This window comes from Gouania willdenowi, chromosome 6, assembly GCF_900634775.1.
Source record: "Gouania willdenowi chromosome 6, fGouWil2.1, whole genome shotgun sequence".
Classification (NCBI taxonomy): Eukaryota; Metazoa; Chordata; class Actinopteri; order Blenniiformes; family Gobiesocidae; genus Gouania; species Gouania willdenowi.
This window is the reverse complement of record NC_041049.1, coordinates 12,402,645-12,423,261: the sequence shown is the minus strand read 5'-3', so window position 1 is coordinate 12,423,261 and position 20,617 is coordinate 12,402,645. Positions and strand designations below refer to the sequence as shown.

The following is a 20,617-nucleotide window of genomic DNA, read 5'->3' as shown; positions in this document are numbered from 1 at the left end:
CCTCTTGTGTGTAATTTTTTTCCCACTCTTGACTGATTTTGGCCTATTTTACTCACTTTTTACTATTTCTTGCCATGTTTTTGCCACTTGTTAATCAGTTTTTGCCACTTTCTTTAATCATCGCTGTCAACTCTTTGCTTACCCTCTTGGAACGACTGGCTGTGATTGGTTTGATCACCATTCAATCGATCTTCTGTGCAATGTACTGAATGAACACAAATGTGCTGTTATTCTGACTCCGTGAGCAACCTGTGATAGTTGTGTTGAGACACAAGGAGGAGCAGTTCAGCCACAGCACTGACTCACCCCAGGGTGAGATAAAGCAGGGTGGGATGAGGGCACACACACACACACACACACACAGATTCCACTTGGACACAGTCAGATAAAGAGACAGTGGGAGGGAAAGGAGAGAGTAATGGAAAGAAGGAGGGAGAAAGAAGGTGGAGAGGGAAACATGTCTCTGTAGGATATGAGCAATAGCAATGTAACAGGGAGCAATGGATCAGAAAGTGTTCGGCTCCTTTTTGGATGAAAATTAGTGTTGGAGTAACCAGTGATCTTCATCAGATACACTACTGATGATGATGATGAGTGAAAAGGCTAAATATGAATACTTAATAATGCCAAATGCACTTATTGCTGTTTAGTTAACACTGCATGACAATGGAGAAGGAAAGCGACTCAGATTGATTAAATATTAATTCACAACACTGAATAAATGTGACCTATTACTGCCACATGCAAATAAATCTGATCACTTTTTAGAACAATACCAGGTTATCAAAAACAATGAATACATACTTGTTTTTTTTAAAACAAAACATATATTTAAGTGGATGTTACGTAAATCATAAAAAGTATCAGCAGTTAGAAAACTACCACTGCATTAGATGCACATTGTAGACGAAAGGAAACACGGTGACGTCACGTTTAGTTGTAATGCTGCAGCAGAACTGAATTCAGAATCCAATTTTTAAATCTAAGTTAAATGCTTTTCTTTTCTCTACTGCAGGGTTTTTCAACTTTGGGGTCGCGACCCCATGTGGGGTCACCTGTAATTACAATGGGGTCGCCTGAAATGTTGATTAAAATGGTATTTTTTCATTTTGAATTAAAAAAAAACTATTCATTTTTTATTTTTATTTATCTATTTTGCACACTTAAAAAATCAATACATAATATCACAGAAATAGATATGCAGTGTTGGAAAAAGCAGAATAATTATCATTATTTTTCAAATTAAAACACCACACAGTCTCCAACAACTGTATTCTATACTTTCACTTTCTCAAATATAAATGTAATAAAAATATCTGAGCTGCGCATATTGTCACTTTGTGCACTAAACTCTGTATTTGTAACAGTATAACAAACGTGATCAACAACCTCATGCTGCTTATGACTGGGGGGATTTTTAATCATTTTTATTGTTGATTTAATGTTTTTAAAGTGTTTATTGTCGATTTCAAACCTGTTTTTTATTGTTATTTTATGTTTTCTGTTGCACTTTTTAATCATGTAAAGCACAGTTCATTGCTTTGTGTAGGAAATGTGCTATACAAGTACATTTTCCTTTGCTTAAAGAGTAGCAAACAAATTATTTATACTTGGGATTAATGGAAGGGTCAAATATAGAGGGTCAGTCATCTACTGTAGATCCTCCTTGTGCTCTTTCAAACTAAAACGAGTACATTTCCATTAAAAAAGTGTGCCACTGTTTAAGAGAACATCAGTTATGGCTGGGTAATATATCAAGTTTCAAGATATATTGAGTTTTCTATGTTGGCAATATAGAAAATTGATATATATATATATATATATATATATATCATTATTTTTTTTTTAATAGGTTATTTTTTATGAGTCGCTGCTTTCTCTACTTCTCAGAACAGCATGAAAAGCACAGTTAGATGGATTTCTGAGTGCGTCCTAACCCAGGCCTTCCCCTAAACAAATCACACTACAGAACTCACTCACACGTGCTGTCCCTTAGAGGAGAAAATGCCAAAAGTGGCACATATTATACAACTGTTTGTTAATAAACGTGTCTGTGTGGCATTTAGCATCAGAAATTTTAACCCTGAATTATTTTCCTGGTCAGACTTAATTTTAATCAAAATTATCATGATTTATATCGTAAATCACCATTCTGAGAAAGAAATATTCAGATAAGAGTTTTGGTCTATATTGCCCAGCCCTAACATCAGTGTGTGGTATTACAGTAAAAGCACAAACACACAAAAGAATAAACACACATATTTAGTTTCTCTGTTACATACGATATACAAAATACAAAAAAAAATTATCGAATATAAAACATTTTTATTATTACATCCATTACTTCGCCGTACAATTATGCTCCATATGTTTCCAAAGATCAGGTAGAATTGGCTCCAACAGAGCCCAGCGTGTAGCAGAAGAATTAATTCAACGCTAGAAAAAACAACATCTGTATTAAATATTCACTATAATGGCCTCCAACGTATTGCTAACAGCAGTGTCTGAGTGCCAGCAGTGAACTGCACTGTCTAATTACATGTTGTGTTGTATTTCAAATGCACCAGTCGTCAGCGGTTTTCCTTTGATGTTTCCCTCTTCAGGTCAGAGATCAAAGTGGGGTTTCACCCACATGCAAATGAATGCTGCAATACTGACACGTTAGCACTGTGTTAACCATCAGCACAAAAACACACAGAATTAAGGATTAGTTTTATATTGTGTTTCTTTTCTGTACAGTAACAAAGATTAGATAGATAGATACTGTAGATAGATACTGTAGATAGATAGATAGATAGATAGATAGATAGATAGATAGATAGATAGATACTATAGATAGATAGATACTATAGATAGATAGATAGATAGATAGATAGATACTGTAGATAGATAGATAGATAGATAGATAGATAGATAGATAGATACTGTAGATAGATAGATACTATAGATAGATAGATAGATACTGTAGATAGATAGATAGATAGATACTATAGATAGATAGATACTGTAGATAGATAGATAGATAGATAGATACTGTAGATAGATAGATAGATACTGTAGATAGATAGATGGATAGATAGATAGATAGATAGATAGATACTGTAGATAGATAGATAGATAGATAGATAGATAGATAGATAGATAGATAGATAGATAGATAGATAGATACTGTAGATAGATAGATAGATAGATACTATAGATAGATGGATAGATAGATAGATACTGTAGATAGATAGATAGATACTATAGATAGATAGATAGATAGATAGATAGATAGATAGATAGATACTGTAGATAGATAGATAGATAGATACTATAGATAGATGGATAGATAGATACTGTAGATAGATAGATAGATACTGTAGATAGATAGATAGATAGATACTATAGATAGATAGATAGATAGATAGATAGATACTGTAGATAGATAGATAGATAGATACTATAGATAGATGGATAGATAGATAGATAGATAGATACTGTAGATAGATAGATAGATAGATAGATAGATAGATAGATAGATAGATACTGTAGATAGATAGATACTATAGATAGATGGATAGATAGATAGATAGATAGATAGATAGATAGATAGATAGATACTGTAGATAGATAGTAGATAGATAGATAGATTGATAGATAGATACTGTAGATAGATACTATAGATAGATAGATGGATAGATAGATAGATAGATACTGTAGATAGATAGATACTGTAGATAGATAGATAGATAGATACTATAGATAGATAGATAGATAGATACTATAGATAGATAGATAGATAGATACTGTAGATAGATAGATAGATAGATAGATAGATAGATAGATAGATAGATAGATAGATAGATACTATAGATAGATAGATAGATACTGTAGATAGATAGATACTATAGAGATAGATAGATAGATAGATAGATAGATAGATAGATAGATAGATAGATAGATAGATAGATAGATACGATAGATAGATAGATAGATAGATAGATAGATACTATAGATAGATAGATAGATACTATAGATAGATAGATACTATAGAGATAGATAGATAGATAGATAGATAGATAGATACTATAGATAGATAGATAGATAGATAGATAGATAGATAGATAGATACTATAGATAGATAGATAGATAGATAGATAGATAGATAGATACTACAGATAGATAGATAGATTAATATTTTAAAATTTAAAAATGCTTTGCATTTATCCATTAGTTATCATTTGTTGCATTTACAGGCCACTTTCTCCAAAGCAGCAAAAACCCCAAAATCCTGCTCTTTGTGCATCAAACGTATGAACTTCAATTACTGAGAAAACATTTAAATGGGATAAAAATAAAAAATAAAATACAGTAAAAACACAGGAACAGAATGGGGAGTAAGAGAAATGTTCACAGCTGAATTCATTTTTCTAACAATGGGATGATAGATTCAGAGGTTTTTATCACACACACACACACAAACCAGTGGATGCAGCTGTCTGCGGGTTATTTTACAGCGTTTAACATCCTCCTCTTTTTTCTCTGCCTCAGTAACACACACACACACATACACACACACACACACACACACACACACACCACACACACACACACACACACACACACACACACCACACAACCACACCCACACACACCCACCACACACACACACACACACACACACACACACCATTGGGGAAAATGCTTGGAAGCAGCTGAGTGGGACTTTGCCATGGCCTTGGCTTTCTATCTTTCTCTTTGTGTTTTGTTTGTGTACATGTGTGCGACATGTAGAGCGGTTTATGGGAGCCTATCCCTCTTTATTCTCTCCTTCCCGCCTGACCCCTTCTCTCCCTCCCTCTCTCGTCTGCCTCTCTTTGTCATGCTCGTGCTCCCCTCCGTCCATCTGTCCTCCACCCACCCCTCCACTCTTCCTCGTCTCCATCCATCCTTCTGTCAGCTGGCAGAAGATGAGTCATGCATCAAGCTGGGAGGCTAAAAACTTTTCCTCTTTCTCTAAATATATCTTCTCTATACTCTTTCCTCGCTCACTCTTTCCGCATCTCTTCTCCTCTTGACATTTTCTCACCCCTCTTTGCTCTGGATCACCAATGTTTCAGTTGTCGCTACAGCTGAACCATCACAAGCTTCCTTTTCTCATGCGTTTTTGGTCGGAAAATCAGATTTTTTATCCCTCCCTCATTCAAAACTCGCCTTTTTAAAAAAATAACACCAAACATGTATGTATAAACACGCACTACTTTCATGAAACATTAAAGTACCTAATCACTAAAGGCTCTTATTTAAATCCCCATCCAAGATTCATGATTTTTTTCCTTACCTTCATCAAGGAGGTCATATTTTCACCAGCATTTATTTATGTGGTTGTTCATCTGTTAGCAGGATTAAGCTAAAATTACCCAACAGATTTCGACAAAATTGTAACCAAAGATAGACTTTACACTAGGGATGTAACGATTCACTTAACTCCCGATACGATTCGATTCACGATACTGTGTTCACGATACGATTCTCTCACGATTTATTTTACAAATTGGGACTGTAGCCAAATGATGATTGAAAAATATTCGTTTATTTTTTTTAGGGAAAAAAATAGAAAATACTGTATTATTTTCCTTTTATTTTTCATTGTCAAAAGAATCCCTTGATAAACTATTCAAAACAATGCAATTTAACTAAAAATAAATCTTGAATGAAATAAATAAAGGAATAATACAAATGAAGAAGAAGCCTATTAATTTAAATTATGGTTCTATAATAAACAATGCAAAACTGCATAATAGTTATTTTTCTTTTTAAAAGTGCAACTGAAAATGTATTTTGTGCCTTAACAATTGGACTTAAAAAAAAAAACAAAACAGCCATTGCCCTGTATTTACGTCAGATATTTGTTTGGACCAGCAGAGGGCGCTGGCAACCCAGTGGTCGGTTGCCATGCAGATATTCTGTGCAGTGAAGAAGAGATGCTACGCTAGCAGACAGAGCTAGTAGAAAAACGTGACTTTTACAGATATTCACGTAATATTACAGATATTCTTTTGGTGCTAAAGGGGTAAGGAATCATTTATTAACATATTTAAGAGTAGAAAGTAGTAGCAGATTCCGCCCGCTGCCTCAGCATTTGGAGAAGAGAAGGATAAATATATATTTAAAAAAAGTACTGCGATTCAATTTTCAGAAAATCGATATCAACCGTGATACCTATGAATTGATTTTTTATCTGCCTTACGATTAATCGTTACATCCCTACTTTACACCATGGAAAATTCCATTAAATTTGGAAAGGGCTCTGGATCAATATACTGATTCTGGATCAGTTTGGGAATTTGAATTATCCCGATCTCTCATCATGGGTTAAATTCCAAAAATTCTTATCTTGTTCTATTAAATTTGACTCAGTTATGTTGGGTTGGGAGGTATGGTGAATAAAATCACTTTAATGGTTTTACTACAGTGATATACATCCCTTTAGCCTCATTCAGAGGGTCAAAGTTGAAAAAGTTTCCTCCCTTGTTATTCCACATTTTGTAAAAAGTCAGCTCCAAACGGGCGAGTTGGATTTTCCCCGGTACCTGACGTCACCTACAGGAAACTCCTCCTCCTGACAATCCTGGCTCCTCCTACCATGGACATAATACACACCTCCTACCCTATCCTGTAAGAATGTGAGCTCCTCCCTCTCAAATTATTTTACAGCTAAAACAAACACTGCGGTTTATTATAGAATATATATTATACTCTTATATTATCCGGGAGGCGAGCATGCTGATATTTACGTAGTCGTGGCTCACAGCGCTAACACCGGACTTGGTAGTGGAATTGGACAGCTTCCAACTTTTACACGGTGACAGGACGACAGAGAGCAGTAAGCAGAAAGGAGGGGGTCTGGCTGTGTTTGTGAATGATAGATGGTGTAATCTGGGGCACATCACTATCAAGGTGCAGTTTTGTAGTAAGGACATTGATTGTCATCACACACATCATGAAACAGTGTTTGTCTGACTCACAATCACAATAGCTGCTTAAATAGCCATGTGTTTTACTGTAACGTGTAGTTTTTTGGCTGAAAACAATAACAAGAGTGTGTGCATAGCAGTAAATAATCGTTAGTGATCAGCTGCTGTGTGGAGTCAGCGTCTACAGACACGCCTACTCATGAATATGCATAAATTGGCTGCAAATCAGCTGGTTTTTAGAATTGCTCAGAAAGTCAGTTTTCAAAGGCCTAAAACTCCAGAAAACAGGCGAGTTTGAGAAAATAAACCTCAAATATTATGTTGTTGGGGTTCTTAGAACAAATGGAGATGGGTGTCAAAAAAGCATAATACTGGACCTTTAATGGTGATATAAATTTGAATATGAATGATCATGGTACCATAATCTGGATGATTGAGCTAGATAACTGCCAATATCTGGCACTTGCTGAAGGTTTGCGGTCTCCGAGTTTTCTTTTTTATGCATACTTTCATGAGTTCTTTCCTTAGTTTTTCTTCATTCGAATGGAAGTGTGAATGAAATGTTCTCACTGTTCTCTCATGGCCTTTCACCACCTACAACCTGCTGCTTTACAAACACAATGCTGGTCTACTGATGGTATACAACACTCCAGTAGAGAATGTCCATCCAGCTGCTGTCCCCATTCTTATCAAGGTCATGAAACACTGGATTCTATCCCAGCTTGCTTTAAAAAACACAGGGGTAGATACTGACAATCATTCTACTACATTCTGCTTTTCACTCCAGTGTATTTCCTTTGGAGTTATAAATCTGTTTAGTGGCACCTATTTATTCCCTCTTGCAAGTCCCTGAGGAAATCCTTAAACAGGGTAGGAATGTTAATGTTTTGCATAAATGTGTGCCATGGTAGAAAAGCTGTTTGTCACACACTCTCAACAATATAAGCTTAGGGTTTGTTTGTTTGTTGCTGTTTTGTCTGATCACTGTATTTTTCACTGTCAAGATATTTATGTCAATGTGGGCTTGGAGTGACATCAAAGCAGGTGAAAATGCATCAAACAAATGAATCTCAAGGATGATTTTATACCATTTCCAAGTATGAGGTTGATTGTTTAAAGTAAATCAATTCAATCCCTCCTGTGAACACTATATCACGACTAAAAGATATGCGCCCAACGTGGGGCTCGAACCCACGACCCTGAGATTAAGAGTCTCATGCTCTACCGACTGAGCTAGCCGGGCTGATGGATCAAAGCCGGTATGAGTCGATTAAGACTTCAAACTAACATTATTACATTATTATGACAAGTTTTTTGTTTTGTTTTTCTATTTAAGGAGCAAAATGTGCCACTCTGCAAATATAATGCAAAAACAGAGACTGACTATAACCCTTTTCGCACTCTGGAACAACGCATGCGCGACCTGAGGAGTGTGTGTGTGGGGGGGGGGTCATAGGTCGAGAGGGATATAAACGTAAACAAGCTCGTCCACTCTATTGATATTTTCAATCTGACAGCGTTTTTAATGTTATTCCAGAGATCGTGTTTTAATAGTGTTCATATTATTAATATTACACATATTCGGACTCGAGGAGGGGTCCAGGGTTTTCTGCTAATGCCGATTTCGGCCGATCCGAGCACTTTTAAAAGCCGATGGGAGCAGCTAAGCTAGGGTAGTCCCCTCGCTTCCACCCCTGGTGAATAAAAACACCGACTACCTGGGTCTCCAGCGGGCGAAATCGGACTCTACCCGGGAATGATGCACGTATCTGAGTACATTTGTAAAACCGATGTGAGATGCAGTATTAAAGCGACAGACCTCCTCTACTTCCACACTCCTCTCCCACTGATGGGACTATGCCCAGACTACCAGAGGACTCTAGCCGGGAACGACGCACATATTCGGACTCAGGGACACCATGGCTTTCCGCTGATCTGAGCACTTTAGTAAAACCAATGTGAGAAACAGTATCAAAGCGTCTGACTTCCTCTGTTTCCTCTCCTTCTACAAGCTTTTAACTTTTCTATTGTTATGTATTTTCTGTATTTACTTTATTGTTGTTGGTTTCTTTTTCTGACTTGTTTTAACAACTGTAAAGTGTATGAGTTTTTTAAAAGAGCTTATAAATAAAATATATTTATATTATTATTGATGGGACAAGCAAGATTTCCGAGTGTGAAAAAGACAATATGAGTTCTGACTTTGAAAAGGTAAATTTACGAGGTAAACCATTCACTAACCAGGTCCATGATTATTTTTATTTAGCAATTTTTTTTAATTAAATTTACAAATTTGTGCACAAGATGGACCGGTCCATAAGTGAACTGGAGTAACGCCATCAGCTGAAACAGTTTGAAAAGTCAAAAAAAAAAAAAAAAAAAAACGGAATTTTTAGCTCGTGTGCAGCATTAGCTTTAGCAGCTAACTCAGTCTTTACGCCTCGGAGACCGATACCATGTTTACGCAAAAAATCTTTCAAGGAATCAACGCTCCAACGGGCAAAATATTCTAAACTTCTGTCTTCCTACCCCGTCAGCCATGGCTAGTTTATCCCTCTTGACCTTTGACCTAATGTGGTAGAACTGAACCAGTGCGAGAGTGTGAAAATATTGAAATACCATTGGTACTAGGGATGCACCGAAAATGAAAATTTGTGGCCGAAGCCGAATAAAATATAACGCTTGGCCGAATATCGAATGCGGTTGTTAAGTTTTTCACTATTTTTTTTATTAGTGCATAAATAGCCAGGAATACACTTTTAGACATGTCTTTTAAAGAAAGCAAATGTTTATTGAATTATCTGACGTTTTTTTTTTAAATATTCCAGTAGCCTTTGCTTTTCAAAAAAAGCACAACAAACTTTTTCGTTTATATTAGCCCTTCAAATAATAATAATTAAAAAAAAACTAAAGTGCATTAAAGGGGAGGTATGATGAAAAAAATCACTTTATAATGGATTTGCTACAGTGATATACATCCCTTTAGCCTCAGAGGGACAAAGTTGAAAAAGTTCTGTTTCCTCCCTCCCTTGTTATTCCACATTTTGTAAAAAGTCAGCTTTAAACAGAACTGTTGGATTTTGCCCACGTTGGTAGGTGATGTCACCTAGAATATGAGCTCCTCCCTCTCCAACTATCTAACAGCTAAAACAACACTGCGGTTTAATATAGAATATATATTATACTTTATTGCCATATATGTATATGCAATCTGCACTACTTTTTCTGCTTCCGATCGTGTTGGGAGTCACTGCTTGGAGCCACGGCCATTGTTTACACACATCAGCTGTTAGCACTCCGTGTGACCCGACATCGCTTGTGAACTGAGGAGGAAACGATGGGGATGTTTACGGATTTGTGGCTCACAGTGCTAACAACGAACTCGGTTGTGGAATTTAACGGTTTCAAATTTTTATGCGGTGACGGACGACGGAGAGTGGTAAGTGTGGCTGTGTTTGTGTGCAGAAAGGAGGAGCTGTTGCTCTGGTTCAGCAGCAACACGCACACACTTTTCCAACTCAAAATCACTGCACATTGTTTAATTGTGTCATTGCGTCACACGCTACTATTCGGCCTTGCTTTTAACTCACTAAACCGATGGCCGAATGTGGCTTTTTTTGCAATATTCGACCGAATATTCGGTGCATCCCTAATTAGTACCATCGAAGATATACCTTGTGATGTTTAAATATCATATCTTGTTGCACATTATATTGTCCCACCCTTAATTATTACTTAACTCATTTGGAAATTCCCAGAAAGGTTGAAATAGATTAGATTAGATTTTTAAAGCCACAATACCTTTCGTTGAAATTGCAGATTTACAGATGCAAATTATTTGAAAACAATTACTAAAGCAAAACAACAATTTTTGGAGCTATTACTCTAATTTAGATTAAAAGTATTCAATCACAACAGCTGAAATGACACACAAATGATGGCTCTATCAACGCCACTCTGTACCAGCATCGCCTAGATGCTAACCACAGAGCTAACATGAATCTAGTCCATGTTCTTGCAACATTTATGGACTCTTGGAACGACTGTATATCGAAGGCTATATTTAGCGACAGCGCCATTAAACAACTGTTTTTCCCCTCCTCTCAATATGAGGTTTAAGAATTCTGATTTAAACCTCCTATGGAAGATTATTATTTCATTTTGTTTTTATCCTACAACATGATATAGTACATTATGCACCTTCAGATTTCAACTCCATTTAATCATGCCCCAAAATATTGGTTACCAGATAAAACACAATATATTCCAATAAATTCACATTATTATTTGATAGACATCAGGAATATTGAGGGGTTTTTTTGGCAAATAAAGCTTTGCTCAGCCTCTTCAGTTCATCATCTGGTGTGAGTTCTGTCTACTGTGTGCACACAACACTGTAAAGCCTCTCAAAGTCTGAATTCTCCCCAATTGTTTTGACTAGTGAGAGAACACAGAGGCTTTGCTCTGTAACTCAGCAGAGGGATTTACGAAAACTTAAGTTCACATCAAAAACATGATTCTCTATGATCATGATTCATTGTGTAATGCAGACAAATACAAAACAGAAAAGTGAGCTTGCTAGTCTCACAAAACCACACATGTGAACACAAAGGAAATGCAGCCTATTCATGTGAATAGATTATAGAGTGCTGCTGTGAGAACATGGAATCTAATTGTATGTACTAAGTAAGTACTTGCTGTGGATGAAGCAGAGAACCACGGTCGTGCTACCTCTAGTGTTATTGCAGCGTTACATGTACCAGCTTTATTGATTAATACATCTATTAATCTGTTTGAGGTGATTAAAGAACGCGTTGAGAATCCTCGTCATTGGAAACACCAGCATTTTCTTTCTACGCCGACAGTACATTGAGAAAAAAAGCCAAAATGCAGACTACTGAGGGAGAGCGAGAGCACGTGGGCAAAAAAATCTCCAAAATCAAGCTGCAGAGCTGGCAGGAAGGAGGAAGCATTGTTGATGACACACACGCGCTCACGCACACGTGTGTACGTAAGTAGGCGGGCAACCTTGGAGACATTGAAAACAAGAGCACATGTAAGCTGTCAAAGAAAGAGAACAAAAAATGAGACAAAGAGAAAGAATGGAAGCGAAGAGAGATGGAGAAGGTAAAAGATTGACAAACAGTGAAAAAGCAGAGCTGGCAGTGACCTCCTGTTGTCTCCACGTTTTCCTACAAAATCTAATTCTGTTGTGTAGAAAACCTATTCAATGAATCTTCAATTCAAACAACTATTAATTAGGCCTGGGCATAATGAACCAAAGCTCATGTCTCTATGTTATTTCTCAAAATGGTGATATATGATGTGAATCTTGATATTTTTAACTCAATAAAGTCTTACCAGAAAGTCAATTCTGGGTTAAATGTGCTGATGCAAAATGCCACATTTATTTACAAACAGCTGCACAATATTTTCTCCTGTAACGGACAGCATGTGTGAGTGAGTTGTGTTGTGTAGCTTTTTTTAGCGGAAGGTCTGGGTTAGGACGCATTCAGCAATCCATCAAACTGTACAAAAACAGTGCAAAATGAATACAAAATTAGCTTTAAAATAAAAATGTATTGGTATTGGCGATATTGCAATTTTCTATATCGCCAAAATAGAAAACTCAATATATCTTGAATCTTGAGTTGCCCAGGCCTACAATTAATATTAAAGCTGCAACACCTGATAATTTTTCATTAGATAAAATCATAGTGTATGGCTCATAGATCAATGAATTATTTACTCCAAAACAAAAGGTAAAAGGTTGAAATTGCCGCTTAACAGTAAAGTTTTTATCTCTACCGTAAACATTGTATTGTGGGATTTGGAGTATCGGAAACGGGTGCATAGATGTATTTTTACGTCATTGTGATATCACGGGAAAAACCGGGAAAAACTACAACAAAAATGGTGGCAAGCAGATCACTCTTCTTCTTTTTAAGGAAGGTTTAATGACTCAGAAAGATCAGGTGAAACTGGTCCATGCTTTTATCTCCAGCAGACTGGACTATTGTAATGGTCTACTGACAGGAATCCCCCAAAAGAGCATCAAACAGCTACAGCTGGTTCAGAACGCTGCAGCTCGGGTCTTAACCAGAACAAAGAGGTCAGAGCACATTACTCCAATTTTAAAGTATTTACACTGGCTCCCAGTCAGCCTCAGAATAGACTTTAAAGTTCTGCTGCTGGTGTATAAATCTGTGAATGGGTTTGGTCCAGAATACATCAGTGAGATGTTAGTCAGGTATGAACCCAGCAGGTCTCTCAGATCTATGGACACAGGTCAGATAGTGGAGCCCAGAGTTCACAGTAAACATGGTGATGCTGCTTTTAGTTGTTATGCTGCAAAGAAGTGGAACAAACTGCAACAGAGCTGAAGTCAGCATCCAATGTGAACATTTTCAAATCAAAGTTAAAGGTACTTGTTTCTTCTACTGTGTATGATTGAGAGGGAGATTTTTGGTCATGTTGTTGTTTGTTGATGATTTTAATTGATTTTACTGATAATTTTAAATGTTCTTATTGATTTTAAACTGTTGAATGTTTTATCACGTAAAGCACATTGAGTTTCCTTGTGTATGAAATGTGCTATACAAATAAATCTGCCTTGCCTTCTTTTCTGGCGAAAAAAAACCATAAGAATGAATTAAAATGAATTAAAAATACTTCTATGCATCCGTTTATGGGGCTCCACATTCCAAAGCGCAACAATGTCAACAGTGTTTACAGTGGAGATGAAGACAAACGTTCAAGCAGCAATTTGGAACTTTTCCCTTTCTTTTTGGAGTAAATGATGATCTATGAGGCATACACTGGTTTTATCTAATGAGAAAAATGATCAGAGGTAACAGCTTTAAGATATTTAGTCACATTGCTGGTATACTACTTGCACTACTTGTATATAGGTATGTTCATATTTATATTCATCCTTATATTCATTATTATTATTTACTGTTTCTAGTGTTTTTTTCAGGGGTTTTTTCCGCACCGTCCACCAAGTCCAATTCCTTGTATTGTCTAAAAACTCTATAAAACTGATTCTGATTCTGACATTGCGATGAAGAAGTTGCTGAATAGTAGTTTTCTTGCCCTTTCTAGCCCTTATTTGCAACAAAAACAAGCTAATACCCTAAACTGTAGACAAACCATAGCATTGGATATTCTGTTATCATTGCTTCTGTTAGTGGTTGGGATTGCTTCGGCTGCAAGTTAACATCTTGTCCTCAAAAGTTGTAGTGTTAGAAAAAAAATCAAGAGTTCAACAAAAGCTAAACTGCAATTGCTAGAAGTCTGTGTGGCACATTTAATCTAAAATACACTTTCATTTAATTTACGTGAACTGAAACAAATCGAATGAAGTTGAGAGAAAAAAAAGCAGCAAGCAAAAGGGTTCCTTGCAAAAAATGAACAGAAAACACAGTGAGGCAGTGGGAAACAATATCGAAGCTGGGAGGAGAGAAAAAAAGGCAGAACGACCAGAGCAGCTTTGACAGCAGGAACACAACAACACAATAGAGAGCGGAACAGGTGAAGACCTGCTGGAGCAGGGAAACACCTGAAGAATCATGAAAGATTCATCGGGTATACAGTGTGCCGTGTACAGTGTGTGTGTTACTCGTTACTCTGCATTCTGGTTCATACACTGGTGTGGTGGATATGCTCTGTTTCTGAATCTTGTGTGTGCTTGTGAGCATCTGCGTTTGTGTGTGAAAGAGAAACCGTCAGAGTCATGGTTGTATGCGCTGACGAAGGTGTTGGCCTTGGAACGTAGACGTGTTGTTGACACACGTCCACGTAACCTTGGCAACCAGCAACTTGCAATGGGTGCAGATCAAGCACATTGTGGAGAGAGCAATTATCTTGTCATAGTCCTACTTTTAATCATCTAATACAGAACAGGAAACGTGAGCACCCAAGATACAAGTATTAACTTTGTGTTCTACTTTTACTGGAGGTTTGGGACCATCTGCCATTGTGTACATGTTGCAACAAGAGCACAAAGCTCCAACAAGCACCAAATATCCTTTTTGCCAGATATTGGCAGTCATCTGGATCAGTGATCCTGATCATGGTACCATGATCATTCACACTTTAAAGGCTTGGAAGAAATGTCTATCCCTATTAATAAGTTAGTCCAAATGTATCGTCACCCTCATTTTAAAAACAAGATCACAATGAATTGCACAATCCAGATCTGGATGACACTCAATGAGGTAATGGGGGTGATATGTAACTCCTGGTCAGACTGCCCTAAGCAGGCCAGATACCAGCATATACTGATGGCACACACCAAGGCCTCTGCCTGAGGAGGCTCTGCTCTGCTTTGACTACTGCTATCAGCAACATACATAACCCTAAGAGCACTGAACAACAACAGATTCACTGAGGCACACACGCTAAAAGCTTGTTAACCTCCGAATCCCAGACTGGTCTGTTCCTCAAACCCTTTGACATAATAAACCCTGTGTCTGGATCTGACCAGCAAGCCTAAAGCTTGACTCCATCTCATTCATCAAAACCGCCACAACAAGGGGAACCAAACTGACATAACTGGGTAAAATTTAATTACGATAGATCAATTACAAACCAAGATTAATTTTTAAAATTTCACCAATAATGAGAGATAGGGATTTTTCGATTTTTCAAACTGATCCAGAATTTGTAAATTGATCCAGATCTCATCCAAAATGTAAAGCAATCTTTAACTGCGTAAGGTCTATCTTTTGTTTGATTGTTTTCAAAATCCATGAAGTACATTTGATGTAATCCAGCTAATAGAACAAACAAACAAATAAATAAACCCCCGTGATGTTGTGGCGGTTTTGATGAATGAGATGGAGTCAAGCTTTAGGGTTGCTGGTCAGATCCAGACACAGGGTTTATTATGTCAAAGGGTTTTGATAAGCAAACCGGTCTGGGATCTCAGAGGTTAACAAGCCTTCAGCTTGTGTGCCTCAGTGTTATGTATGTTGCTGATAGTAGTAGTCAAAACAGAGCGGAGCCTCGTTGGGCAGAGTCCTTGGTGTGTGCTCTGTAATTACATCTCAAGTGATGTTATTATTACCTTCTTGGTGGAGGTAATAATATAACATTTATAAAGATAAACTTCTACAGTTGTTCTTTACTGAATTGGTCAAACTTGAAATGCACAAACAAAAACTTCTTTGTTATCTATAGTTAACATAGATGCTGTTCAGCAGATATTTAAAAACACAATTATAAGTCTAACTTATCAGGGAGGGCTGGTGATGGCCATAATTATGCAAAAAGAAAAAAAATATTATGTTTTATTCATACAAGAAAAAACAAGCACAGTTGTTACAAAAAGATTATAGGCCTACTACATGTAGTGGCAACCTGTATAACTCCAATACAGATCTGGTAAAAAAACCCAAAAAAAAAAACAAATACACATATTTGCAAATACTAGTTACCCAATGAGAAGATATCTAGTTTAAAAGTCTTGATGTTATTCAGCCACTGCTCCTTAAGCATCATTCTATCATCTCTGCTGAAGCATCCCTCCTCTTTTCCCACCATCTGGCTCTGTTTTTGAAGCTGCATGTTTACCACGCAACTACCGATTTTCATCTTCTTCTCTCTTTGATTCTGCTGACCCGTTCCTTATTTCCCATCTTCCCCGTCTTTCCTTGTCCTTTTCCTTCCTGTTTCTTTCTGCTTCTCCTTTGCTCAGTGTAAGAGCTGGCTTGGGCCCAGCAGGTTTTCTCGGAGCGGTATGACACACCAGCAGCGCACGCACACACACACACACACACACACACACACACACACACACACACACACACACACACACACACACACACACACACACACACACACACACACACACACACACACACACAGGCAGCTCATGCGGAGACAGACTCAGCTACTGCTGCTGAAAAGAAACCCTATGGCACAAAGACCTGCCTCTCTCTTTTATGTCCTCCTTTCCAGAGTATTTATTTCCCTTTTTTCCACCTCAGCGTTCTTTCTTTTGTCCTTCTTTTAGTGCAAACTCTTTGCTAGAAAGCTGCTTAAGAGACAAATGACAGAATAAACTATTCCCACTATGAGAAACTTTGCCAAACAGTTGCTACACAAAACAATATATAGCTTGCAGCTCGAAAGCCACATCGAGTGGTTTAAGGTTTCTAATTCAAAGTCCATGAACGTCGCATTGAGAAGGCGTTTGCTTCCAGGTCCAATATCCGTGTAAAATTTAGGTCTGACTGGACATTTGTGCAAAGCAAAACAAATAAAATGCAACGAGCAAATTAGTTTTGGTCTGCATTGCATCTTCAGTCTCATTAGGTCTGTTTATTCAGGCTGCGATTTAGCCACTGGGAACTCGTGTTAATCTGCCACCCTGTTAGTAAGTCAAGGTGTGTGCTGCATCATTATGAAATTTAGTATTCAAGTCAGGATCGCTACTTTAAAAATGCACGATGCACACAGCTCCCAAATACTAAGGATGTAAGCGCTGGCAGCTACAGACAACAGTGCAGGGAACTGAGATGCTTTCTGCCCTTGATGAAGAGATAAGATTACACTTTGAGTTTGAAATAAAAAAAACAAGATTTAGATATTGATGGTAGGCTTTTAGATCATTCAATCAAAGCATGGATGCAACTACACAGCCCAGCATATGTATTCAGAAAAATAATTTACACACCCAAATCGATAGCAAAAATAATGAAAGTTATTGTTGTAATAGCATCTTAGGACAGCAAACCAAATGATATCTCATGGCACTAATGTAAAAAATGCATGTTATGTACATATATTTAAATTCAATGGACTGTCACCCTAATTCAGGGTGTAGCTCATATAGCATACATTGAGTACTGAAGATATTATTATATTTTTTAACATTTTCTGACACTTAATACCTTTTATTTAAAATTGGGTAAGAATATTTATTATAGCGTAATCAGGATTCATGATTTTAACTGTTATTTACTAAGAGTCTTCTAGGTAATTCATACTGTGATTGTAGTTTCCGATAGAAGAAAAAAATGATTATAAAAACAAAAAGGATAACAAGGATAGAGGTGAAGTATCAATATAAGCTTTGCATTGCCCCTTTATTGAAAGTGGAGTCAACGAGGTTTGGCATGATTCACACTAGTCATTTTATTCAGTAAAATTACACATGTATGCTTTTATCAAGAGCAGATATGGGCAACTGGTGGCCCAGGGGCCACATGCAGCTCCCAGAGTAAATAAGACAAAATGACCTAAAAAAAGCCAGAATGAATGAAAACTACTCAAAATGGACAACAAGAACAAACAAAATGATAACAATTATACATAAAAATGACAGAAAATTGCACAAATTGACACCAAAAATATACAAGACGCAAACAAAAATTCTCAAAACAACAAATATACACTAAAATAACAGAATAATAATACACAAAATGACAACATAAATACACAGAACGTCGACAAAAACATTCAAAACAACAACAAAAACACATCCACCCTTTGTTTTTGCCCGTATTAATGCTCTGATTGTTTATTATTCTGAATGCTGACCTGGAATTTGAAAATGTGGCCCTCAGAGAATCACTTTTTTGTGGCCCCCATTGTGATAGAAGTTGCCTACCTCTGATCAAGAGTCATTTTGTCCCCTAACATGGATGTATTTAAACTATCAGATAAAGTCATAAAGGGTAAACTCTACATAAGGCCAGTCTGTATGTGTTTATAATTTCTCCCAATATTGTTGCTAATGTTAGTCTCTGAATTAGGCTAATGTACATTACAGTATAAGCAAAAATATTTGTATAATAAAGATAAATGACTGTGGTATTGCTTATTATTTTACATACCTTGTAGAGCAGACATAGGCAACTGGCGGCCTGGGGGACACATGTGGCCTTTGGTTTAATTTTGTGCTGTCCCTAAAACAAATCCCCAAAAATTGTATTTCAAGAAGTTGGAAGGAATATAAATCCCAACATAATACACAAAATAACTACCAAAATACACAAATCGACAGCAAAATGGAGTACACAAAAATTACTAAAATACACAAATTGACTCCTAAAACACAAAATAACTACAAAGACAGACACAACAACCACTTAAACAAAAAAATGCCTACAAAAACCCCAAAAACAACTACACATTATAGATTAGCTCCAAAGACACACAAAATGTCAACAAAATTACAATAAATAACAGGAAAATACAGCAAACAAGAACAAAAATACAGGCAGTTACCCCAAAAATGCACAAATCGACAACATAAATGCAGAAAATTACAATAAGAACACAAAATGACTAAAAACTGACAAAACAACAAAGCCACAAAAGACAAAACCCTTTACCCCCCGTATTAATGCACAAATTGGTCTATCTGAACTGACCTCAATAGCGCTGGGTTGGTTTAAATCCTACTTATCAGACATAACCCACTTTGTTCATGTTCATAATCTATCCTCAGCGCATGCTAGAGTTATTCATGGGGTTCCACAAGGTTCAGTTTTGGGACCAATACTATTTACATTGTATATGCTTCCACTAGGTAACATTATCAAAGAACATAATATAAATTGACATTGCTATGCGGATGATACACAGCTCTATCTCTCAATTGAATCAGATGAAACTTATTAGTTATTAAAACTCCAGGCTTGTCTTAAAGACATCACATCCTGGATGAGCCGTAACTTTCTCCTTCTTAACCAGGATAAAACCTGTGATTTTATTTGGCCCAAAACACCTTAGAGAGAAATTATCAGAGAAAATAGTGTCTCTGGATGGCATTACTCTGTCACCCAGAACCACAGTAAAAAACGTAGGCGTTATCTTTGATACTGACTAAACTTTTAATTCTCATATTAAACAAATCACAAGGACAGCCTTCTTTCACCTCCGTAATAGCTCTAAAATCAGGAATATCTTGGCCCAGAGTGATGCAGAAAAACTAATCCATGTATTTATTACATCTAGATTGAATTATTTGAACTCCCTACTCTCAGGATGTCCTAGAAACTCACTAAAAAGTCTCCAGTTAATTCAGAAAGCAGCAGCAAGAATACGAACTGGAACAAACAGCAGAGAGCATATTTCTCCAGTATTGGCTTCCTGTAAAATCTAAAATAGAGTTTAAAATCCTCCTGTTGGCATACAAAGCTCTACGTGATCAAGCTCCTGTATATCTTAAAGACCTGTTAGTGCCCTATCGTCCGGGCAGAACACTCCGTTCTCAGTTTGCTGGTCAACTGGAAGTTCCTAAAGTGTCCAGAAGTAGAACAGGAGGCAAAGCATTCAGCTACCAGGCTCCTCGCCTTTAGAACCAGCACCCTGTCTTAGTACGGGAGGCTGCTACTCTCTCTACCTTTAAAAATAAACTCAAAACCAACTTATTTGCTAAAGCATATTCAGTATAATAGCAATAACCTAAAACGGACTTGGTCTTGCTGTTTTGGTGACAATCACAGACCATTACACATACATGTTCAACACCTCAGTCCATTGCGAGAGACTGTTACATTCAAAACCTACTTATTTACTAAAGCATACACCGTATAAATATGACAAACAGCCCCTCTGTAGTGATGATTGCTGAGATCAATACGTGCGCCCAGTGCAAGACAAAAACTTGTCTGTAGTGTTAGCGTTTGAGCATGGAGGATGGC

At 37.0% G+C, this 20,617-nt stretch overlaps 1 protein-coding gene and 1 non-coding gene across 2 annotated transcripts in view; both read right to left on the bottom strand.

Annotated features, from left to right (window-relative positions):
* wnt5b (wingless-type MMTV integration site family, member 5b) overlaps positions 1-20,617 on the bottom strand; it is a 122,478-nt gene that overhangs the window by 32,016 nt on the left and 69,845 nt on the right. The gene's annotated exons all lie outside the window — the stretch shown is intronic.
* trnak-cuu (transfer RNA lysine (anticodon CUU)) lies at positions 8,130-8,202 on the bottom strand. The gene has a single exon. It is a non-coding gene; the product is annotated as a tRNA-Lys (tRNA).